Genomic DNA, 16,031 nt, shown 5'->3' with positions numbered 1-16,031 from the left:
ACGAATCAATCACTGTCACCCGAACACAGATGCCAATTTCCGGACTGCACGAGTCAAACCCAGACAGGTCGCAACCCCAGGTTAGTTCCATCGTCACTCTGCGTCCTGGTCTTACCCGGTTGCCCCAGATCCTTCATGTCCTAGACTCGTAGTCACAGCCCCTCTGCCCCATCACTACTGCTACTACCACACTCCATATATTTACTGACATTTACACAACATGAACCACCATTCGCCACAACGGGAAGGCTGTGTCACCAAGGCGCTTGTGCCATACTCGGTACACTTCGAAGCCAAGGGAAGTGTCGAAGGCTCCCTGGAGGTCACGGAGCAGGCCCGGCTGTTATGGGTTCACCGAGATGATTGACAGATGCACCAACTGCACTCCACACTGTGCCACCTTTCTGCGTTTTAGCCGCCCCGGGGCTCCACTCGTTGTTGCGAGCGTCACCCCCCCCCCCCCCCTTCATGAGCAATCACCACCTCCTCTTCAAACACTTGTCACACACTCATGCTCAGAGTCTTGTCTCCATAATCCAGGGTTTCAAACCAGCCGGGTCGGTCAGGGTTGGCGATATGGACAATATTTCGTCATCCGGCACATCACATCCAGTGTCTCTCTCACCGTGGCTGCTAGTAACGTGCCGCATACTCCGGTCTACAAGCGACCCGGAACACATTCAACCTGAACGGCAACTCCAGCCAAACGTTAGCCATGAACTTCACTCACTGATTCCTCCGCCCCTATTGAGGACTGGGGTCTACTCTCCGCCTTGCTCGTCTCATGCACACGGTGCTCAACCGCAACGCTTCATCTTCTATTTTACAAAGTTCTTATGAAAACAACATTGCTCAAATTCAGGAAACAAATAAATCCTGATCTCTTACACCTTCATGAGTGCTGTTTTTCCCCGACCGCTTGGCGTTTTGGACCTTTGGGCCCTGTGCTCAGCAACCGCGATAACAAGAAAAAACTTGTGTGTGCCTCACGAAGTAACTCCGGCCTTGGGGCGGGGGGGGGGTAAGAGAGGGGGGAAGGGGGAACCAGCTCTTGCTGCTACTGCCGATACTACCGCTGTTGCTGCTACTGGTGCTACCGATACTGCGATTGCTGCCTCTGCTGGTGCTACTGTTGTGACTGCTGCTGCTTCTGCTGTGACTGCTGCTGCTGTTACTGCCGTTGCTGCGACTGCTGCCTATGCTGCTGCTACCGCTGCGACTGCTGCTGCAGCTCGTGCGAGCGGGGCTGTTCCGTACAAAGCATTCTTCCGGGTGCAGTCTCCCAGTTGTCAGCGCTTGCGAGGCAGCAACACGTTCCATGGAAAGAGTGAACCACACGGAATGTCTCTATCTCAGCCCACGTGCGTGCGTGCGGCTGTTAATCCCTATCATACATATTTTTCGAAGACAAATTAACACAGTGAAAAAAACCGACCACGACTGAACGTGGCTTTTTCAGACTGTTCGCTCGACAATTCCTCTCGAAGCATTTACAGTTTTTAATTATTTACGATTAAACTATTTTTATTTTAACAGGTAAGGCCCACTGAGCTACACAGCCCTTTCTCAGAAGCGACCTGGCCACAGATGACAGCTCAACGAAGTGACTCATCATGGATACATTTATAGCAGCCAAATACTCGAAACGCATGTTTCTAAACCGGAGGACCCGGAGAAAAATCGACATGACCACGGGGAGTCCGTGTGGACTCTGTTTTGATTTTGTTGGAGATCGTCGCAAGTTTTGGCATGGTACCGGAGAGCAGACCGGCCAAGTCACCCACTTTGTAACCACAGCAACAAGGTCCTGGGTTCGACTCCCGATTTTAGTGCCTTTCTGTATAATTGCCCAATCATATTAATCAGGCCTTGTTATACAGAAGGGGCGCCACGGTGTCGAGATGATAACTACCTCACTTGGTATACAGGAGGTTGTGGGTTCGATCCCGACCCTGACGCCTGCTGCTGTATATTTGGAGTTTGCGTCTTTCTCTCTCATCATCATCACGGTGGCTATGAGATGTTAACTACCTCACTTGGTATACAGGAGGTTGTGGGTTCGATCCCGACCCTGACGCCTGCTGCTGTATATTTGGAGTTTGCGTGTCTCTCTCTCATCATCATCACGGTGGCTATGAGATGTTAACTACCTCGCCTGGTATACAGGAGGTTGTGGGTTCGATCCCGACCCTGACGCCTGCTGCTGTGTATTTGGAGTTTGCGTGTTGTCTCCGCGGTCGCATGGCCAGGTCGCTTCTGAAAGAGCTCTATACCTCAGTGGGCCTGATCTGATAAAATAATAAATAGTTTAATAGTTTAAATAATTTAATACAACAGCTCAATTTGTTTTATTATCAGGCAGCACGCCACGCTCCACTTGAACCCCATGAGTTCACTGTCATTTAGTGGAGGGCTGTCGAGCGAGTCACTCAGTGGATGATGCGAATGATCACTCCACTGACCTCACGACAACCGGTCCTCCCATCGTGCCCCGGCAACATTTTATGAATTCATACCAGTTAGATGATTTCGTCGTATTTCTTTATTTCATTTTTATTAAAGATGTTATGCAGTAGCTACGATTAGGTAACTATCCGTGTGCCAATTTACAAACTGCTCAACACTAAATATTTTACAACAATTATTATCAGGCGCTATGGTGTAAACTCGTGCAGTCTCCAATTCTTATCATCCACTCTTTCTCTCTGATCTCTCTATGTGCTACAAAGAAGGGCCATTGCCCAACACTCCGTGCCCCACAGCAAGATGGGACTTTGGTTTGGCTCCTGACTTTGGCGCCTGGCTGTGTGGAGACTGCATAGCTCTTCCCCTGACCTGGATGAGTTTCCTCCAGGTTCTCCACTCTCCTCCTCCCATCGCTATCGAGAGCACACTTCCGATTAGCACGATTAGCTACGTACGGCGCGAAAGAAGTTCAACATGCATACATACACAACGCAACGTATTCAGGCAGGAGTACGAGGGCCGGAGAGCTCTGGCTCTGTGCCTCCGAGTGCTCGATCAAAAAAATTGCATCTAATTCGAGAAATATGCACGCATTATAAATTGTATTTGTATTAATCATTATTGTCGTCTGCTAATGGCCAAACATCCCAATGTTGAAAAATCACTTCCAAATGCACTTAAATGGGATTGACACGGAACAACGTCGCCCCCTATTGCAAATACCGAACTCAAGTGGCCGAACCCTCTTGAAAAAGTTTCTTGAGACTCACTTGGTAAACAAGCGTGATAGCAATAAAACAATAATCACATTGCACCGCAGCAGCGGGCTCTGCGCATTGCCCTGCGGCCGACGTGCATTGTGAAGTCACCCCTGCACCCACACCTGCGCTGCCCACCCCTGCCCCAGGATTGATCCCTTTTATCCAAAGGCTCCTTCGCAAGAGATTCGAGTCGTCATGACGGGCGAGGCTGGCAGTTTAAACGGAGGATGGCAGCCAGGCACCCAGAAGCCGTGCGCTCCGTTTGGCACGCGCTCGCGCGCGCGATACCATCAGCAGGCGACAGCAGCTCAAGTGAAGTCGGGTGACGGTTCCCCTTATTAAAATGTTTAAATATATAAACAAATAAGCAATAGCACGAATCTGATAAGGGCTGTGCGGTCACCGAGCTTTCCATTTCCATGCTGCAGATTTACAATGGAATAGAATGCTCCTATAAAACAGCCGGTTTTTTTCTCTCTCTCTAAATGCCAAACAAAACCGAACACGTCCCAAGATTAGCGAGCACAGAGCGCCCGGCCCGTGGCTCGGCGATGACCTGACCTTGTGACCTTCCGAGAGACCCGGTGCTGCGGTTGCGTTTACCTACGGGCACGAGCTCGATAATAACCTCACGCTCGTCAGCCGCACCGAGATCCACGATCCGAACCACGAAGATCCGACGCAACACGCCGGAGCATCGCGCCCCGCACGTTCACAGCAGGGACCACCTGAGCGCGCGCGCTTCCACTGACAAACGTGTCGCACGCCGAGATCCAAAGCCGTTTACTCCCCACGACGCTCACTCGGCATCGGGCTGCCGCGGAGAGGAAGCCGAATGATTTGCGGTCACGAGAGTGTGCATTAAATAAATCGGCCACTTAAGATAAAATAAAATACGCCTGATGGCACTTCATTACATCGTCACTGTCGGCGGCGCAGCTGGGGCGCCAGTGCCCGGCGAGTGCAGAGCTTCTCCTGAGCGGCAGAAACAAAAATGAAAACTTCCAAATTTTCATTTTCCAAGTTTTCATTTTTAGGAAACCGACTCGTTCACGATTAAGAACTAAAACAAAAATAGTTTTTTTTTTTGATTTTAAGAGTCAACGGATTCCCCTCCATTCACCATAGAAAATCATGTACCTGTTCAAAACGTGTAACGCAGTTTCATAGCGGTCGCAAAAACCCTAGGCGTCGACCACGGTGGACTTGATGCATCGGTTTAATAATTATACCTGGACAAGCTGTGCTAGGGTTGCATTGAAATGTTAATCTAAACTTACAGAGCTAACTGGAATTTATGAGAAGAAATAACCGCGAAGCGGCATTTATCGAGGACTCTAGAAGCCACCAACCTCACGGCAACATCCGCGCTTAGTTTCCAGACAAACAAACCGGGACGCGTGGCGCGAACCGGGAGGTGCGACGCATGCAGAGGCATCTCGTGGTGGCAGTGGCGGCCGGGCTGGTAGAGAGACCTGGAAGTGAGAACTCACGCGATAAGAATGCACGCTTTTCCCTTCTTGACGGAAAAATACAAACCACCAGAATTACTCAGAACGACTCTCTAGTAAAAACTAGGAATGCCAGTGCTGTCTTTATTACATCAAAAAGCTGTGACATCTTGTCGGAAGAATCACACCCTTTCACAGATTCCACCCCCCCCCCCAACACCGCCGGGCTGCATATGTAAGCTGGCTTCTTGCGCCTTAATATGCTGCCAGGTTGGCATTCTTTGTAGTGGTGTCATATTATTTCTCGGTAAACAACGATCTTCGGGGAGTTTTATTAAAGAATGCGAGGGCACGGAAGAGCTGGCGCTCGCCGAGCGTAAACCCGGCCACTCGAGAGGCTGGCGGGCCACGTGAGGATGGAACATGGCGAGCCCGTGCGTCTCCCCTCTCCGTGCCGGGGTTGGTGCGCCACTAAGTCGCTAACCCCCCTCTCCCCGTGCAGCGTTGTGGGCCGGAGAATCACAGCTCGAGTCTCTGCACAGCCTCTCGTCCAACGCCCTTCCGTTATTCCCCCACGGTCCGTGCGCGAACCGCATCTCTGATGGCTCTGCTTGGAAACGAGGCAGCAGACAGCTGCTGCTGTTCTAGTTATTATGATTATCGGCGGTGTTTCATTCTCAACTGGGTTTCCATAACGCAAATCGGAAAACAAATATATGTTTGAAAATTATACGAATAGCTAAATAAATGACGCAATAATCGCTAATGTTGACTTAAAGCTTTCGTGACTGCAGGAATTCATATTCTTTGGGTCTTTCGGTAAAGTCACGTAGATAGAAAAATAATAACAATAAAATTAGAAAAATAAAATAAAAATAAACTGAATACAATTTATTAAATGAAATTATTAAAAGAAAAATTTGTGTCTTAGAGGTACGTCCAAACTCCTAGATCTGCCCCTCTTCAACCAGACGAGATTCCCGGACGATCAACAACGCTCGGCGAAGGCCCGGACCACGGGCAGCGCGGGCGAGCTCACACCTCCCGCTGTGCCCACTCACTGCCACCCAGCTATCTGCAAGCTGCCGACTTCGACTGCTTTGTGTCTCGTCAGTCAACCGATTCCGTCGAGTGTGGCGGTCACAGAAAGTTGCAGGCCAACGGGGCAGATGGGACGACGAGCCCTCGGTAGTGATTATGTGCCATTAGACGGATAATCGCCTAATTAGGGCTCACCACAAAATCAACATAGGCAGCAATGCAAGATGGGACATGCGAGGGAGAGGCGAGCGAGTGGCGGGGCAGCGGTTAGGGAGCTGTCACCACTCACCCACGTGACTCTGCGATGACCCCTTACCCAGTAGGAAGGAGCAGAGATGCTATGATTTGCTACACGGAAGAAAGCAGCAGCAACACAAACATAAGGCATGGAAATTGTTATATATATAAAAAAAAACGTTATTTGAAACTGCCCTGCATTTGTCATGCAAGGAGGGAAAAACAAATCTAGAAGAAAACAATTCTCACCAATTTGCTGACAGCAGATGTTTGTGCAGGTGGGCCACGTGCAATGATTGCATGTACCGTCGTGCGCGTTGTCTGTTGTCGGTGGTTTTTGAGCGGAGGTGAAATGTTCGGAGACTCGGGTGGCTTGGACATGAGTCCAGAACGAATCCGGAACGAAGACCACACGTGGCTCGCACCGGCACACAGACATAGAAATGGAGGTGGAGCTAAGATGCCTGCTGCATCGACACGGGGGACCAGTGATCTAGAACAATACGAGGGCGACGAGTGCAGGAAGCCGTGAGGCTGGTGCGACGCAGGAGCAGGGGAAAGAGGCCTGGAGCGGCCCCCATCAACACCCCGACAAGAACACGGAAGAGGGCTAGAGGAGAGTGCGTGGAGATGCAACTGGGCACCGATCTTGCGGATGTCGTCTTTAGCTCCAACTGCCATCGGCACCGCCGATCGTGTGGCGCTTTGAGACTTTGTTTCGGTGATTTGGCGTCTGATGAATGAACGCTGTTGTTGTTGTCAACGACGAATTCGGATCTCAATGGATCTCCATGGCCACAACGCAGGGAGCAAACGATCGGACGTAAAATGTACGAGAGCACGCACCCGCTGCTATAAAGAAGAACCATCGCCCAAAATTACTCCTTTGAAATACATTTTTGTTTCCTTTTAGGACCACATAGTTATTGACACATGTGCTGTGATTCGGCCAAAGACAGATTCACAGCTACAACAAGGACAAGGACACAGACACCCTCCGACAGAGCGCCGTAAACTTCAACACACGCACCACATCCCCTCCTAATTGAACTCCGACTCTGTGCCAGGAAACGCAGATTCGCAGAAATATTTTCACTTCTCTGTGTCACGCCCGCACTCAGAGCCATGCCTAGGGTACGGCGAATCGGGGCGACCTCCCCGGGCCCCGTGCTTTGGGGGGCCCCGCGCTTCGACATCACGGTGGTGTCAGATGTAACACTGCTGGTTTAGTTTGAAGGTGTCAGGGGGCCCACACGATGTGAGTTTCCCTGGGCCCCGCACCTCGCTATGGGCGGCTCTGCTCTTACCCATTCGTGCACAGCATTGTCCCACATCTCCGTCAAAAGAGATATCTCAAAAAAGTTCTCCTAGTTTGTCTTAAAGTCTTTATACCCCTGAAAATAAGTGGTATGCATGATTGTATTTTGGAATGCAATTGTCGTGCAGTCGTTAGTGCATTGCACTATAAACTAGGCAACCACCGTTCAAATCCCAGCCAAGGCTAACAGTGGCGAGTGATATCTGAATTCTGCCTGGGTCCTCACCCTCGCCTGGACTGAGCAGCGTGGCGACATATTGTCAAACAACCCCCACGACTGACGTGGTTTGGAGACGCCTTCATCCAGCAGTGGACTGGTAAAGGCCTGTACTCTACAGCTTGTGCTATAAATCTTTACAGGGATTCTCAACGACAGATAATTAGCGTCATAAAGACAAAAGGGGCCACCACTTGTGGACTGACCTTTGGCTGCCCATTAAAGTTCCGGGTATGCAGCGGAGTTAATTAGTCATTGTTTGAGCGTCACTTCCTACCGAGCGACGACGTTCGCCCCGGCGACGTCACAAACATCGCTCCGAGTGCAGCACAAATCGAACACGCGGCTCTGTGCCAATTCGGCGTGCGGGGATGCTGCCACAGCGGTGCAGCAACCGGTGGCACGCCGGACTTGTGGCCCAGAGGTCGCCAGTTCGATCTGCCGGTGTGGCAGTTTAAATAACGTTGCAAGTTTCTGAAACACCCCCCCGCCCACCACCGCCTCTGTCCATAAATGTGAATAGCACAGTTAGTCAATGGACAGGTCGGGTGTGGTGGGGTAGAGTGTGGTTACTCCCACCTCTTCCAAGACTTCTTGGTCAGCACGGAAGAGTAGACCAAGTACTCATTTTGGACCGAGCCAACTTAGGGGAGACCTGAGCTGGTTTTAAAATACAATTCGCCACTATACGAGTGCGCAAGATGTATGTTGTACGCATGTTGAACTTTCGCCCCATATGTAGCCAATTAATCGGAGTTGCAGGGAAGGACAACAAACTAAACACAAAAGACAGTTCTAAAGAAATGAAATTATAATCTAGATGATGATTTAGAAGTGTGTAGCTCCAGTGGCTTCCTAATATCGGAAGGAAGAGCGTTCCAGACGGCCGCAGAAGCGCATCTGATGGCTAGTCAAGAGCCGCTGCGAGGATGACCGGAGTCCCCGTGATGGTTTACGCTCCTTGATGAGAAAATTACGATGAGGAATTAAAGTACACATGCACGTACAAAGATCCCCCATAGAGACAACACAGGCTGTTTGGGCAAGTGCATAGTGAGCACATATGTAAGCTGACACGACATACGAGGGGGTGGTGGGCAGCAACACGCCCGGCCGCCTTTGTCTCCCCAATGGTGATGTTTAAACACGGCACTAGGTACTATTTTAAGGCTGAGTTTACCTAAGGGAGGCCCAAGCCCAGTTCAGGTATTTGACACGGATGTTGACCGTGAGCAGGAATTGAGCTGAGGTTACCGAGTTCGTAGTGCAGCGCGTTAACCACAATAGCGTCGCTCGCCACACACACACAGAAAGACACACACACACAGAAAGACACACACACACAGAAAGACACACACACAGAAAGACACACACACACACACACGCGCGTGTATACACACAAACACGCACACTAAACCCACACAAACCGCAAAGGTGGGACACACTCACCAACCTGCTTAACTTTCCGACATTTAACACTCTGGCCTGCATTTCCCTGCACAGCATCTCATATCGGAGCAGCTATCAGCCGTAGGAATTATCACGGGAGCCCATTTCATACCACAGCAGAAGTGCCGTGGCCTTTGAAGTCGAGTTTGGCTGTGGAGAATCGGCGACGGTGCTTTTTCCTGATGAAACCAGCGCCGGTGAGACATGTCGACCGTGGCCAACAGTGAGCAAAGGATGACCGGCAAATTGATACGCGTGGTAAAAACGACCGCGAGCGCTCTTGTTGGGAAGGCTGTGCGCAGCGCGCGTTTGAACCCAGGCAACGAGGCTGAAAAGCGTGCTCGCACGGGGCGCGCGCTTTACCGGGTACGGGGTAAATGACTTTACGAAACGGCGACCCGAACATGCTGCTGAGGCAAGACGACAAACACGTAGCACGTGTCAAATTACCGAGACGGGACCACGCGTCCACAGACGTGCATTAGGCTCCGCGGGACTTTTTCTGCGTCGCGTTATCAAAACACATCACCTGCTCCTTGCGTACACAGAGCCGCGTGCGTGCGCGTCTGAGAAATCTGGACATGCCGAGATCCGACACGCTTCTCAAACCCAATTTTGACCTTCACCTCGTTCCCAGTGTGGTGCAAGGCCAATGCCAGCGGGTTGCTGGGGAGAGCCCTGCGTCACCAAACGTTGGACCAGCTGAGTTCACTCTGCTTAGCGGTCAATCGCCGTTATTATCGTGGCCCCCCACATACCAGCTCTACTGTGCCCCCCCCCCCCCCCCAGCTGGAGCGTGGTGGCACATGGCTGTAATCCACAGCTCTGGAGACACAAGTTGGTCAATCCAGTAGATTTCACTCCAAAAACAGGCGGGGCTATGCGGTAGAGAGGAGATGGCAGTAGAGCAAATGGGTTCATGAATTTGTCTGAATAAGGAACTCGTGAGTTGTATCCACTCGTATTCATGGTGGGCTTTCTCCGGGCACGACAGTGTCCTCCTACATGCAAAGTACTGCTTGAAAATAGGAATTAGCCAAACATCTCTGGAAACAAGTCTTGAGACTCGGCAAGGATTTCCTGGAAACATGAAGGGCATTATCGTCACAGCGTGGAACAGTGCGGACTGGAGACACCAGGCAGAAAGAATACTCGGCTGCTTAGGCTGTGCCGTAGGAACTGGCTGCAACCAGTCATTGCTTTGTTTGTTTATTTTGTTTAAAGTGCTAAATTTAGATGAAGATAATCACCCGATGCAGGAATACAGGGACATAACCTGGCCATCTAGTTCAGAACGTAATGGTGTCAGCACAAGTACTCCCTATTCTTCCGTTCCATGAGCAACGTAACTTTAAAGTGTCCCCCGAACTCATCTTAACGTGAATCAAATGCTTACGCGCAAACTGGAACCGCAGCGCTGCTAAGTGCGCCGTCACCGCACCTTCGTGATCCTGCTACCGCCCTTCATTGGCGTGACCTGTGACAAAAACCGTCAAGCCTAAAGCAGTTGCGTGAACAACAAAAAACTAAAAAAGAAAAGGTGACCGGTTGCATCAGGAGAGGATTTTTTTCATTTCTAAGCCATCCATTCATGCAGACGCGAGGGGCGGTGAAGTCCCGACAGGAATAGAAAGCGGGCGCCAGCCACGACCACATTCCGACATCACCCAGCACCGCCCGCCCGCCCGCCCGCCCGCTATCTCCACTCTAATCCTTCGTCGAGGTGCCGGTCACGTAAAGCTGGAGACATATTAGCTTTTACGAGTCGCCGGCGCGTCCCCTGATACAGCACGCGATTGCCACTGCCCGGGACGCGCTCTGCGGGAACTTTACCCTCGGCGGCACGGTGACGCATCGGCGCTGGCGAGGGTGGCGAGGGCTTCTTAGGACACTCCGCGGGTGTCGCTCGGCGTGGCATGGGGCACGTACATGCCCCAGCTCCGGGGCTGCTGCTCGCAAGCCGATCAGTCCCCAACTCGCAATTAATCAGCAGCATTGGCAGTCGTGGGGTGTTTTCCAGAATGACTGGGTTGGTTCGTAAAAGTAAAAAGAGTAAAATAGTCCCAACCGGGTGGTGGTAGTGGTGTCTCTTTTTCGGAGGTGTGCCAATGTCTCCATCACTCACCGACAAACATGGGCCGTTTCGCCAAGATGTGCACCGGGCCCAAAGTATCTCTCCATGCTTGCACAAGAATTGGGTGATAATCCGCTTCATTGGAAGCCCTGAGTCAGTCGTGGAAATTCCACATTCCCAATGTAGGGGCAAGTCCGTACCCAGAACAAGCACTGCTGCCTACCCACTAAGTGGTGCTCATTTTATTGATCCTGGTGGGATGGTGTAGATGATTATGAATGAACCTTGAACAGGAAATTTGTTTATAACCTTTCAATTGTGAGATGAGTGTTCCATCACAGAGCGACGAGCCCGATTAAAAGTGAAACGACATTTTCGTGTATATATTTTTCAATCTTACACCCGAGTCAAGTGCGGTTATGGAAGCACAGAGACACGGAGAAACAGACGAGACACTGGGACATCCGACATGCAGTTGAACTTATCCCTGCACACATTTGTGTGGTGCGTTGGCCAAGTTTAAAGCAGCCTCAACAGACCGCCTAGAATACACAGCAAATTATAAATCATAATAACTGCAAGGCTAACTAATGAACATAAAGAGAGGGCTTTACAAAATATATTTTACCAACGACTATAATCACATTTCAGTCCTTCAGTGGTGGATGAGGAGCTCCCTCATGCTGTGCCAGTGGTAGTTGTTTAACCATACTTCACCACACTAGTGAGAGCGAGTTGGTGATGGATGGGGAGGCCAGGATCCGTTCAGATATCACTTGCCACTGACGACAGCACTGGCCAGGAATCGAATTCGTTGCGTCTGAGCTCATCGTGCAGTGTGAAAACCAAAGTGCCACCACTCATCAATAATTATGAATAGTAATAACCCTAGAAGGGGGGCAGCAACTGGGGGTCAACGTAACCCCTGGAAGACAATTGCTTCACCATCAATCCACGTGGCTGGTCCAGACAAAGCTCACGTCAATTTATTTGAGCTATGTAAATGGTCACCGAGCTCAAGTGGTAACCTCTTGCAAAGCCAGACGCACCGAGCCTCCCAAGGCCACACCCGTGAGACTGTGAGTCTAGGACCTTCACAGATATCCCACCGATTTCAAACATAAACCGACAGGTCCTATAGCTCCTACACGTCTCCAGGATACCGCAATGTACAGAGAGAGCTTCATAGAGAGGGACGAGCGGGGATGTGCTATAAATAAAAAAACGAGAATGCTATAAAATAAATGAACTCTGCAGTTGAAAAAAAAACAATTGCCAAAGTGTAAAAGTTTAACGTGGGCGCAAAGTGCAATGGCTTCGACTGCTGTATAAACGGCAGTGCCGATTAGTACTGTACTATTAAAGGCGCTGGATATGACTATTGCACCCATGAGGTTATGGCTGCGCTCGGGACCGAAGCAATTGTGTAGAAAACGAGACTGTTTGAATCAAGAAGAATGTTAATGTTCTTAGGTCACCCCAATGCAATGTTAAATGTCGGACTGTGAAAACAAGGGAGGCGCAGCAACGCAAACAAGACAAGGAGCAAGCACGGCATCACGGACAACCGAACTTCTCTCAGGGAGGGAGGGAGGGAGCCGGGTCTCGACGAAGAAGGCCGGGAGCTTCCGTGTCCTTTCACAAGGCGGTGGCAGTTGATGGGGCACCTCGCAAGCGACGTGGCACCACGGCAAGCCAGGGATTGTCTCCAGCCAGTCTCACACCACCACCATCGCAATCATCAATTAGCTTTGCTTTGTCAAGTGCCACAGTGAGGCGGTGTCAGAGGGCTGGCTGGTTTCTCTTGCTTGCCCTTCCTGGCTCTGGCCGTGACGTTTTAGTCTGGGCTGCCTCCATGATCAAACGACGAGACGCGCGGCTTCTCGTTCACCCACCGCCCTGCACGTGAACAGCGGAGTGATGGACCCAGTGGTTGAACAATTTCCTGGCGACCCCAACACCGCGTCACGGCGTGCAGAGGCGCGCCGTGACACGAACTCACTCGCCCTACACCCGCCACGCCGATCAGTTATTTGTTTTAAAATGAAATGTGTACTCATTTGACCTATTGAACTTCACACACGATAGCTGACAGAGGGCACCCTCTATAGCAACAACAGACGACTCCTTATCCCACGCGGAGGAGATGATAAACCAATAGCTGTGGCCCACGACCACAGCACACAGACAGCGAAGCAGGAAGCGTTACAAAGAGAATACAACAGGGAAGTGCGTTTGGTCAAACTTGTACAGTACTTAAACACAAAAAGTGTGGAGCTTTACAAAGGTTACTCCAAGTCTTTCAAAAGTAATTCATGGGGCAAAAACCCCTGCGAGCAAACTCGAGCCTGGAGCTGGAAAGGGAAAATTAAACGCGACAAGACAAACGTTCTGCATGCGGCTTCAAGAACAGAATTGTAACACAGCTGCTGTGTACAGTATGCGATCTCCATCCCCGATGGCCGTGTCACAATGTGTTGTTGGCACACGGGCATACTGCAGGCGCGCACCACGATTCGTTTGTCATTCAGAGGAGAATGACACCGGCCTCTTCCTCACCAGTTCCTCCCATCACTGGCACGGATCGGAGCTGATAGCAGCTACCACGTGGCATTTGTGTCCGGCGTAACGCACGCGATAAATATGACCTGTCATTTTAAGAATATTGGCCAATTCGATTTAACAGATGGAGGAGTTTAGTTTATTCGTACGTATTGGGGCACGTATTAAACCCAGCTTAGCGTACGTATAAACAATCTTATTTTACAGGGACCATAAACGTTTTATACTTGTCATCGATAAGAGATAATTTGTAAAATAATTGGAAAATGTATAAACACAAACTGTGAAATATCATACATTCCAGTCATTCTCAAATCACCATAAAAAGACCATACTTCACCACGATGATCAGTGCGGCTTGGTTGGTGAATGGGATAGTGCCCAGGACCACTTCAAATGCCACTCGCAAACAGGCAATAGCGGAGGCCGGGAATCGAACTCAGGTGGCCGGGTTTACAAGTGCAGTGCACTACCAACCCACGGGCCACCCGATCCACCACCACAATTGCATCGGTAGAATTCTACACCAAAGCATCTGCGAGGCCACACGGCAACATTGCTGTTGGGCATTTTAGTCCAAACGAACAGGAGAATCCAGCTTCATAAACATATAGGGAGTGTCATGTTTATCCTCGTCCTAACGTTGCATGTCCTGTACACTACTTCTATATCCAGGTGTCCAAACATGGCACGTGACTCACTACCCTACACTCGAATGAATACTCCCTACAATAGCAAAGCTCTCGGGGTCTTGGTTGATATTACTCAACTCATGCAGAATATGCCGTACACATCAGGCTGCGTAGCAAGTCTCGCAGACACTTCGCCAAACCCCATCACGCGGACCTGTGCGCGTGCACAGCCCACAAAACACGTCTGGTCAAGTGGCTCTCGAGCTAAGCCCAAGGAAGACTCTTGGGGCAAGGGTCAGGGTCAGTCTTGACTTAAAGCTTTCGTGACTGCAGGAATTCATATTATTGGGTCTTTCGGTAAAGTCACGTAGATAGGTTCAAATACAATAAGTCAGGGTCAGTGTCAGGCATTGGGAAATAAAGAATCTGCCACCGCCGGAGGAAGATGGGGGATGTCCTCGTTTGTCAAAGGTTCATAATGGGGAAAAGTTCCTAGAAATCCACGCAGTGGAATGAACTCTGTTGGGATGCTGAATGGCGACTTGGTGGAAGGCGTGAAATGTTTTCACTGCGGCACAGTAGCGACTCACCTGCCCGTCTCACTGACACAGTATACTACGTGTCAACCACCTGTCAGCCTCACGTACACAGTACACCTGCCTCGCACACCTGTCTCACACACCTGTGTACATCTGACTCAAACACCTGTGTACACCTGTCACACACCTGTGTACACCTCACACACCTGCCTCACACCTGTGTACATCTGACTCACACACCTGTGTACACCTCTCACACCTGTGTACACCTGCCTCACACCTATGTACACCTGTGTACACCTGCCTCACGCACCTCTCACACACCTCATACACACCTGTGTACACCTGTCTCACACACCTCATACACACCTCTCACACTCCTGTGTACATCTGACTCACACACCTGTATACACCTCTCACACCTGTGTACACCTGCCTCACACACCTGTATAAACCTATCTCACCTGTCTTAACCACCTGTAAAACCCACACACATACAGTACACCTGCCACACAAACAAAGATCCCCCGTATAGCCTTAACAGACTGGTGAGGCAAGTACTGTTAGCGAGCACCTATAAAAGGCCGCCACGGCACAGGAGGGGGTAGGGATGTTCACACATCGCACCAGGTACTCATTTGAGGCTGAGTCGACCTAGGGGAGGCCCATGACCGATTCAGATCATTATCTGGCCATGAGTAGGAATCGAACTCGAGTCGCCGGGTTCGTAGCACAGCGCGCTAACCGTTGTACTACCGCTTCCCTGTCACACACAAACACACACACCTCTACACACACACAGCACTGTGTACCTGTAACACACACACACCTCTACACACCTCTACACACACCTCTACACACACAGCACTGTACACCTGTCACACACACACCTCTACACCTCTACACACAAACAGCACTGTAGCCCTGTCACACACACCTCTACACACACCTCTACACCTCTACACACACAGCACTGTACACCTGTCACACACACACCTCTACACACACCTCTACACCTCTACACACACACACAGCACTGTACACCTGTCACACACACACACACACACACCTCTACATACACACACAGCAGTGTACCTGTAACACACACACACCTCTACACACCTCTACACACACCTCTACACACACACAGCACTGTACACCCTGTCACACACACACACACACACACCTCTACACACACCTGTCACACACACAGCATTGTACACCTGTCACACACACACACCTCTACATGTACCTGTCACACACACACACACCTCTACACACACC

The 16,031-nt window shown here is 50.5% G+C and overlaps 1 protein-coding gene across 2 annotated transcripts in view; it reads right to left on the bottom strand.

The window, feature by feature from the left end:
- Positions 1-16,031, bottom strand: part of LOC144729051 (DNA-binding protein Ikaros-like) — an 81,691-nt gene that overhangs the window by 52,175 nt on the left and 13,485 nt on the right. The window lies entirely within an intron of this gene.

Source organism: Lampetra planeri, chromosome 31, assembly GCF_965212315.1.
Source record: "Lampetra planeri chromosome 31, kcLamPlan1.2.h2, whole genome shotgun sequence".
In the NCBI taxonomy this organism is placed as follows: domain Eukaryota; kingdom Metazoa; phylum Chordata; class Hyperoartia; order Petromyzontiformes; family Petromyzontidae; genus Lampetra; species Lampetra planeri.
The sequence above is the reverse complement of the archived record's forward strand: the minus strand, read 5'-3'. Positions and strand labels throughout refer to the sequence as shown.